Genomic DNA, 9,447 nt, shown 5'->3' with positions numbered 1-9,447 from the left:
ATATTTGAAAAATGAACTTACGAGAGTTGCAGTCATCAACAGAAAAATCAACAATATCGACATTCACCTCAGAATTTGTGATTGTGTCAGTGTCTGGGATTTGATTTCCAGATAATGACACTAAAAATAATATTAACATATGTCAAATTTCGCTTATATTACTTACGGGAAATGTTTTCGATTTTCTCAAGTGGCAGAATTTCACAGTCATTTTGATCCACAACGAAGTCCAGTGTTATGCTTTGGAAAGGGTTCAAAGGCTCCGTATACATCAAGCCTTCCGATTTGTCCTTTATGTGCTTCCAAAAGTGCCTCCCAAGAGTGCCAGCTCTTCCAGTGGTCCGTACCACAAATCGTCATCCTATTCGATGTAAATCTGCAGAGTTAATCTTTTTTAAGTCCGATTTCAACCTATTCCAACTGTATCAGACACCTCCGAGAGAACCCCCGGTTCATAGGTGAATAGGGTGTTATTGTTATCAGGTCCTAGAACCTAGGGTTGTCCAGCGTTTGTCGGTAACTGAGTTAAGTCGATTTCATTGACATTCCAAAGAGAAAGGCAAATTATGAAGGCCTTTTGAAGACACTCTCTGGAACTGGTGAAATTTTCCAGGGCTGTTTTAATAAATCTTCCAAACACGGTTTTCGTAACTTTGGCATTGTTGTTGACAAGAAGATGTTGTCTGATGGCTTTGGACCAGATCTTCTTGAATGGTCCGAAAAAAGCCTGTCCAGAGGTTGCAAGATCCGTGCTAATCCTCTTCCGAAACACCTACTGACCATCCTGCTGGAACATTTTCGACCATCTCCTTACTGATTCTTTGCCCTGGGTAGAGAATCATTGGCGGAGCTAGTTCGCCAGCTGTAGTACAACCGAAAAGCACAGTGTATGCTTCTTTGTCCGAGTTGTTGGTAATCAAATAAGCATTTTCAGCATTTTTCCCACAAAGTGCTTTTTTACTTTTTGGACTCTAGTTGGAAACCCGATTCGTCAAAGTTAAGAATTCTCCGAGGTTGGTAGTAAATAGTTATTATTATTATCGATTATCGACATATTTATGTCCTCTTCTATCAGAGTTGCCTCCACTTCTGAGAACCAATTCCGAAGTTGTTGTTCTGTCACTGTGGCACCTGCTCTCGGTAAATTTGTAACATATTTCCTCTTTATGTTCGCATGTCTTCCCAAGAATCGATGGCACCAGTTTTAACCTATAAGAGTTATATGAGATAATGAAATAAACTAACAAAAAAGGAACTATGCTACTTACTGGGAAAGGAATTCGGAATTGGACGAGTCTTCCTGATTTTTTTTGGTATAGTCATCAACTGTATGTGTTAAATTGGTTGCACTGACAGGAAATCCCGTTTTTGCCATGTACAGTGTCCAATTAACTAGACGCGTTTCTTCTTCTGGATTAAGCACTGTTTTAGGACCTGTTTTTCTAAGCTGTTTATTTTTGATCCGGCGTAGCAATATTGAATTGGGCACATTAAATGCCTTTGCTGCGCTACGCACGCTTTTTATTTCTATTGCCATATCAACGGCACGCTCAAGAACTTCCGGATCATATTGTTTATGAACACTTTTTGATTTCATCTTTTTGTAGAAATTGGAGAAGATATTAGTATTAATGTTCCGTTTTCCATTACTGGTAATATCAAAAGCAACTCGATTCAAAAACTGTGGCGGAAATGTTCTCTTCCCACATTTTATGAATCGATTATTTTGATCGAAAACCAGCATCTGATTTTTGATTTCTCGCAGTTTTTCTGTTGAAATATGTTTATGTACAAATTTTGAGGCGCAAACTTTTAAATTCGATAACCAAACTAATCGCTTTCGAACTCGCATCTTGTATAAGGGTAAAAATCCGTTCCCCGAAATGAGGAAATGATTCATGATTTCAGGAATCCGCAGTGTTTTCATGTTATGAAAATACACCATGAATTATATTCATGATTCTTTCCTTCGTAACGCTGTCTATGTATGCGTTATGTTTTGTCTCTTGACATTGGACATAAACAAGATTCATGAAATCATGAATTATGTGACCTAAAATCATGAATAAGATTCATGAAACTGGGAAACATATTCATGGAATTAGTACGCATAGTTCATGATATCAGACGTTTTCTCCCTAGACCATGAATCATAATACATGAAACCATGAACTTGTTTCATGATCCTGCGATATTTTCCATGAATGCAGTAATAAAATATTGTATATATGCATGCGCTTCTAAATTTCTTGTTGGATTTATTGACTACGTCATGAAGAATATTCTTGATCCTCACTTTCCGTACATTATTTTAACAATATCTATAATAATTGGTAATATTCACAAATGTACCTTTAAAAAATCGCTGAATTATACCAACAAATAAGCATAAGCCATGCGTAGATCGTAGAATGCATCGTCGAACTTCAATATTCCTGTTATTTTACCGTAAATCTACCTTATACACCTAGTTTTCTTTCGCGGTAGGAAATTGTTAAATTCTGGGTCAACATTATGAAAAAAAAATCAAACCCCATCTGAAAATCCTTTGATTTTCTGTGGATTCTTTGATAGGGACAAAATAGAAATTAACACTTTTGGTAGGGTCATAAAAGAACACTTTATTATGGTCTCATAGATAGGAAAACGGGATTTAATAAAGCATGGCGCCAGCAAGTGCAAAATAAATAAATGATAGTTTGTTTGCTACATGTGATGTGCGTAGTTCGAGTCTCAGTGACGTTCTCTAGACGATTGATACTCTAAACTGACCATCTACAAAACGGCTTCGAATAAAAAGTGCTACGTACAAACGCGAATGGAGAAGATGTAGGCCAAAATAAAAAAAACGATACTGGCTTTTAATACAGTGTTATTTATAAAAAAACAAATTTAAATCATTTCTCTCTCTTCTTATATAAATGATGAATAACTTGAAATCACGTGTGAATTATGGAGTCGTAAAATACTAAAGATACGGTTCGTGTTAGTACATGCCGGGTCAGCTAGTTGTCAATAGATTTTAGCATATCTCGTGTACTTTTAGGGAGCTCCAATATTGAAGCTTGAATTTTAAATAAGTACACTTGAACGAACAACCATACCGGTTTGCAATCCGGCGTGTACTCTAGGTTAAGTACATACGTTATGTGCATACATATACAGATAGCGTGGAGAATATCGTTCGCTTTGTACTCTGCGCCTCCCAGGATGACGAGAATGCCAGACCTTTCAGGCCCGACGGCGACGATCTGCGGTTGTAGGTTCTTTTGACCGAAAGTCTCTTTTAAAAATTCCAAACGATTTTCGATCCTACGTTCGATATCTCCAGCGGTCTATATATAAAAGAAAAACAAATATAAATGTACAAGTTACAATTGCTGTGGTACTGAAAGAGTAATAAGGTAATTAACAATTATGTAATACACAACTTTAAAGCCCAAGACTTTAATAATCATATTTTTTTACAATTTTACAATAATTTACAATGTAAACGTCACAATGCTAATTATAATGTATTTTTCAAACTAAGTAAATTGCAAAAAACCGAATACAACTTCAAATATTATTTAAGTGCACAATGAATTACTTAATGAAATAAGCCTCCTCTCAAATTTTCAGCTAATTCGGATAAAATTTCGAGGTGGCTCAAGTCGATTTAGTGTTTTTGGGCTATTTTCAATTTTGATAAAAATCTAACGAGAGATATAAACGCCGAAAACCATCGCAACAACCTCTATATGGAAGTTTTTGGTGTGCTCTGCAAGTCTTGTGAACATTGCGATTCGTTCCGTTCACGTTTTGGCCATGTTAAAGTGATTTTTAAGCTTTAAAGTGCATAAAAACACTCTTCCCCCTTAAAGTCGTTGTTCTACAAAATTCTTGAATTTATGAGAAATCATTGCTAATTTAAAATATTTATTTTCCACTTTTTTCCCTGGACATTTGAGTAATATAACTTCTAATGTCCGATTTACCGTTAAATTCTCAAAAATCAGAAGCTGAACATTTGTCATAAATTTGCACGCTAGGATTTCCTTAAACTAATTATTCGAACAAAACATAAATAAAATTATATGATATTTGATGCTAACAACAAACGACTTCCAAATTTGGTTTATTTCATCATATGTCTGTATGCTTTTACCATTTAGTGCGTCGCAGTAACAAGTGAAATTAAAGCTTCTTTGTTCGAACAACTTGTTTGACGAAATCCCAACGTACAAATGTATGATAAATGTTCATCTTCTGATTTTTAAGAATTTTACGGTAAAACGGACATTAGCAGTTATATTAATCAAATGTCCAGGAAAAAAAGAAGAAAATAAATATAATAAATTAGCAATGATTTGTCATAAATTCAAGAATTTTGTAGAACAACGACTTTAAGGGGGAAGAGTGTTTTTATGCACTTTAAAGCTTGAAAATCACTTTAACATGGTCAAAACGTGAACGGAACAAATCGCAATGTTCACAAGACTTGTAGAGCACACCAAAAACTTCCATATAGAGGTTGTTGCGATGGTTTTCGGCATTTATATCTCTCGTTAGATTTTTATCAAAATTGAAAATAGCCTAAAACACTAAATCGACTTGAGCCACCTCGAAATTTTATCCGAATTAGCTGAAAATTTGAGAGGAGGCTTATTTTAGCATAAGAATTGTGATTCTGGGCTGACCGGTTGAATTTTTGATACTTTTTCAAAACATGAAGAGGTCTACTATATTATTTTTTATTTATTCAGACTAAGGCCGAAGTGGCCTGTGCGGTATATAAGAGTCTTCTCCATTCGGCTCGGTCCATGGCTACACGTCGCCAACCACGCAGTCTACGGAGGGTCCGCAAGTCATCTTCCACCTGATCGATCCACCTTGCCCGCTGCGCACCTCGCCTTCTTGTGCCCGTCGGATCGTTGTCGAGAACCATTTTCACCGGGTTACTGTCCGACATTCTGGCTACGTGCCCGGCCCATCGCAGTCGTCCGATTTTCGCGGTGTGAACGATGGATGGTTCTCCCAACAGCTGATGCAATTCGTGGTTCATTCGCCTCCTCCACGTACCGTCCGCCATCTGCACCCCACCATAGATGGTACGCAGCACTTTCCTTTCGAAAACTCCAAGTGCGCGTTGGTCCTCCACGAGCATCGTCCAGGTCTCGTGTCCGTAGAGGACTACCGGTCTAATTAGCGTTTTGTAGATTGTCAGTTTGGTACGGCGGCGAACTCTATTCGATCGGAGCGTCTTGCGGAGTCCAAAGTACGTACGATTTCCAGCCACTATGCGTCTCCGAATTTCTCTGCTGGTGTCATTTTCGGCAGTCACCAGTGAGCCCAAGTACACAAATTCTTCTACCACCTCGATTTCGTCACCACCGATGCAAACTCGCGGTGGGTGGCTCACATTGTCTTCTCTTGAACCTCTGCCTATCATGTACTTCGTCTTCGACGTGTTGATGACTAGTCCGATCCGCTTAGCTTCCCTCTTCAGTCTGATGTAGGCTTCCTCCATCTTCTCAAAGTTACGTGCCATAATATCTATGTCGTCGGCGAAACCAAATAGCTGGACGGACTTATTGAAAATTGTACCACTCGTGTTAATCCCTGCTCTTCGTATTACCCCTTCCAAAGCGATGTTGAATAGCAAACACGAAAGACCATCACCTTGCCGTAACCCTCTGCGGGTTTCGAAGGGACTCGAGAATGCCCCTGAGACTCGAACTACGCACATCACCCGATCCATCGTCGCTTTGATCAATCGTGTCAGTTTATCCGGAAAACCGTGTTCGTGCATTAGCTGCCATAGCTGGTCCCGATCGATTGTATCATATGCGGCTTTGAAGTCGATGAATAGATGATGTGTGGGCACGTTGTATTCGCGGCATTTCTGCAGTAGGTCTACTATATATAATATATATTATTGATTGTTATTGATAAGGAAACTCATCCACTAATTTTTATCGTTAAAAATTTGAAATCACCCCACAAATAAAAAAAATTTACCTCACAAGTCGTATTTTACATTACAAAATTAACATCGATGGACCAAATTAAAATAATTTCGTACAATGTTACGAATTTTACGACCATACAACTAGTTTCCAACCCTGTCAGTATCTAGGTGCTATCAAATTTGCGCGAGTTAAGCCCCAGCTACAATAGTGAACGCAGCGGTACGTTTTGACAACGTACGTTAGCGGGATAGTGCTAACTAGAGATGGGCAAAATGGCTCACCTTATTGAGCAATCCGGAATCGTTCCGCTCAATTAAGTGAACTAGCTCATCTGAACGGTTCATCCGCTCACTACATTTTTTAAAGTATATTTAATAAAGCGAAATATAATAGATTTTTTTAGTTCAGTTATCTGGTTATTTACTTTATGGTATTAATTTATGCTACGATTTGACAGGGCAAGTCCATTGAAAATTCAGTTGGATTCAATTGACTTGCCAAAAGTTGAACTTGTTCAACTTTCTTTTCGTTCAAGTGAGTTGAATGAAGGCGTTTAGACGTTCAATTCAAGCGACTGGTTCTTCACTTCACTGCCTTGTCTAAACATAGCATTAGTCTTATATACTCGCACAACACACTCTTGCTACAATCGACGACTTGGAATTGCGCGCATTTCTCTGATTCCCATTCGACTTGGCAGCCCGTTCATTTGTTTCCGTTTCCATCGTTGCCGCTCTCGAACTGTTTGCCGATACGCAACAGAAACGCGCATACACTCACATAAACGCTCAAGCTACCGCTAAGCACCCAACGCGCCGTGGGCCACGCCGATATTCTGGAACCAGCCCCGTGGCAAGAGAAGCTTCTCAGCGTAGCGAACATCTTCATGAATATGTCGAGCATACATTTTGAAAAGTACTTCTCCCGAATCGTGCCTTCACAAGCAACTGGATTTTATCCAAAATATTGTTGGCTACACTTTTTCAATTTGGTCAAAAATAATACCAGTTATTATGGGCATGTAAATATAATCCTAAAACATCTTTCAGCACACCATTTATTTCATTTCGTTTTCACTAATGAATGTTGTTCGATTTGCATCCCCGGACCATTTCAACTGTGATGCTCGTCACAGTATAAACAATAATAATATCTTTTGTTTGATTCGGAGCGGGAGAACAAGATTCTTCTTCTTCTTCTTCTTCTTATTGGCATTACATCCCCACACTGGGACAGAGCCGCCTCGCAGCTTAGTGTTCATTAAGCACTTCCACAGTTGTTAACTGCGAGGATTCTAAGCCAGGTTACCATTTTTGCATTCGTATATCATGAGGCTAACACGATGATACTTTTATGCCCAGGGAAGTCGAGATAATTTCCAATCCGAAAACTGCCTAGACCGGCACCGGGAATCGAACCCAGCCACCCTCAGCATGGTCTTGCTTTGTAGCCGTGCGTCTTACCTCACGGCTAAGGAGGGCCCCGGGAGAACAAGATACAAAATATGATTTCGTGTAGCGTTTGATTTTACCTGTAGATTCCCTCCAATTCGTAAGTTTATTATATTTTATCATCAAATAACATAATTCCCATGGTCAATGATGTAAATCTTGCAAATTATTTTGAAAACAATTTTCAGATTTAACCAAAACAAATAGTAAACAAAACACATGATGTTTATTTTCGTACAATAACAACGGACGGTAATGAGCTACCGTCCGTGGACATGGTGGCTATTGTCAAACCCCTTGTGATAGTATAGGACGCCAGGGGGGTGTCTGGAACACATCGACTGCACGCTCGCACTCCACTCTCTTTTTTCGTGTGAACCTATTTTCGTTGGTTCGTTCGTTCATTCAAAGAACCATTTCTCGCTTAACTTTTCAAAAGGACCTAAGTAACATTTTTTTCATGAATTAATTTGAGTACTGCAATCAACAGCTTTCATGTTTTTCTGTTGATTGCGCTATTGAAATTATTTCATGAAAAAAATGTTACTTAGGTCCTTTTGAAAAGTTAAGCGAGATTTCTTTAGCTCAGTCAGATCTGCACTGGGTAAAAACAGAGACGTTGTTTATAGATAGAGACCCGCGCAGACTGAAGCCGAAAGTACCAATCGAACCGTCAAACGCGGTACCAATCGAACAATGTAAATAAACATGCAAGTTTTGTGATGAAGTGTTTGAGGAGTATTGTAATTATTTCAAACAAGATTTAAAATAAGTTGGTAAGTAAATAAATTTGTATATGAGAGTATAATGTTTAAATAAGTTTACCTACATCTAGCAACCTGTTGTTTTTGCTTGTAAACGTGAACGGAAGGATGCTCAGCTTTATGAAAACAACAAAAGTTTCACTTCATCGCGGAAAAAATACATCGGATCGGACCAGGAAATGAAGCATCTGGAGGATAAGGATCATGCATTTATCGGAAACTTAGTGCTTCGAGCTGTGAAACAACCCATCTATAAATATGGTCACTACATCCCAGTCTCGTTATTTTTAATCAGTAAGTTGGATCGTGCCCTGCTGAAATTGCCGATAGCATCCTGATTGTACCGATCATACATTCAGATGTTGTGGTTTCTGTGTGGACATTTGTCCCGCCGGAACACCAGGACTTAAAACATTCTGTGCTAAATGAATTGTAGTATAATTTACATTTGAGTTTATTTACCATTAACGTTTTGTAGGTTTATGTTAATCAATGTTTTCCGGGTGATTGTGTGTTATATACGCGAATAATAAATGAAGCGGAGTTGCACGAGGCCAACTCGTATCCAGCCTACCCCGTTATCGCAGCCTACCCCAAAAAAATGGATTGTGCTTTGCAAGAAATAAACTTGAAGGTAAATACCCTATACCAAACCATCAATAAGTTCAATGGATTTCGACGTTTTAAATCACTGTTCTGCTTTCCGGGTATTTGTGTATCGCCGTAATTAATAGCACCACTCCCGACGTAAAATATTTTCAAAGCTGTACCTGAAAAATAAATGTAGCACAAGTAAAATAAATAATAAAACTTTCAACTATTATACATTTTTATTCATATCAGTTAACATTATTCGCTTTACATTATATTTACATTCGACATTAGATATAAAAAAGCTATAACGCCATAGATCGACTATCGAACCTCTGCTCTCTAGATTTGTATGGCTTATAGATACGAAGCCTAAACGTTATAAATCTCTCAATGACCTTTCTTCGAATATCGTGACATTCTTCGAAAATTTGAATTTTTAGCGACATCATTAGTGTTGCTAGATGAGCAGGAATATTATTATTGGTGATGAGGAGTCTTGCTATATTTTCACGAAATATTCGCTCAAGGGCGACGAAGAACAAATACACCGACTCAGTTATGTAAATTAAAGAAGTCCCTGTATAATCTTTCAGGATTGTGAATTTCGTAAAAGACTTCATAAAGGGAGTTTCACTCACACAAGGTAGAAAGCAAGAATCACACACCGTGAAATTCTTTGCAACGCTA

General features: G+C 38.2%; 1 long non-coding RNA gene and 1 pseudogene across 1 annotated transcript; one reads left to right on the top strand and one right to left on the bottom strand.

Annotated features, from left to right (window-relative positions):
• Positions 1–752: 752 nt before the first annotated feature.
• LOC134219189 (uncharacterized) lies at positions 753–1,597 on the bottom strand (annotated as a pseudogene).
• A 6,446-nt stretch (positions 1,598–8,043) lies between these two features.
• Positions 8,044–8,974, top strand: LOC134225351 (uncharacterized). The gene is made up of 3 exons (XR_009983223.1): positions 8,044–8,178; positions 8,238–8,460; positions 8,645–8,974. It is a non-coding gene; the product is annotated as an uncharacterized LOC134225351 (long non-coding RNA).
• Positions 8,975–9,447: the final 473 nt, after the last annotated feature.

Source organism: Armigeres subalbatus, chromosome 3 (assembly GCF_024139115.2).
Source record: "Armigeres subalbatus isolate Guangzhou_Male chromosome 3, GZ_Asu_2, whole genome shotgun sequence".
In the NCBI taxonomy this organism is placed as follows: domain Eukaryota; kingdom Metazoa; phylum Arthropoda; class Insecta; order Diptera; family Culicidae; genus Armigeres; species Armigeres subalbatus.
This window is presented reverse-complemented; position numbering and strand designations above follow the sequence as displayed.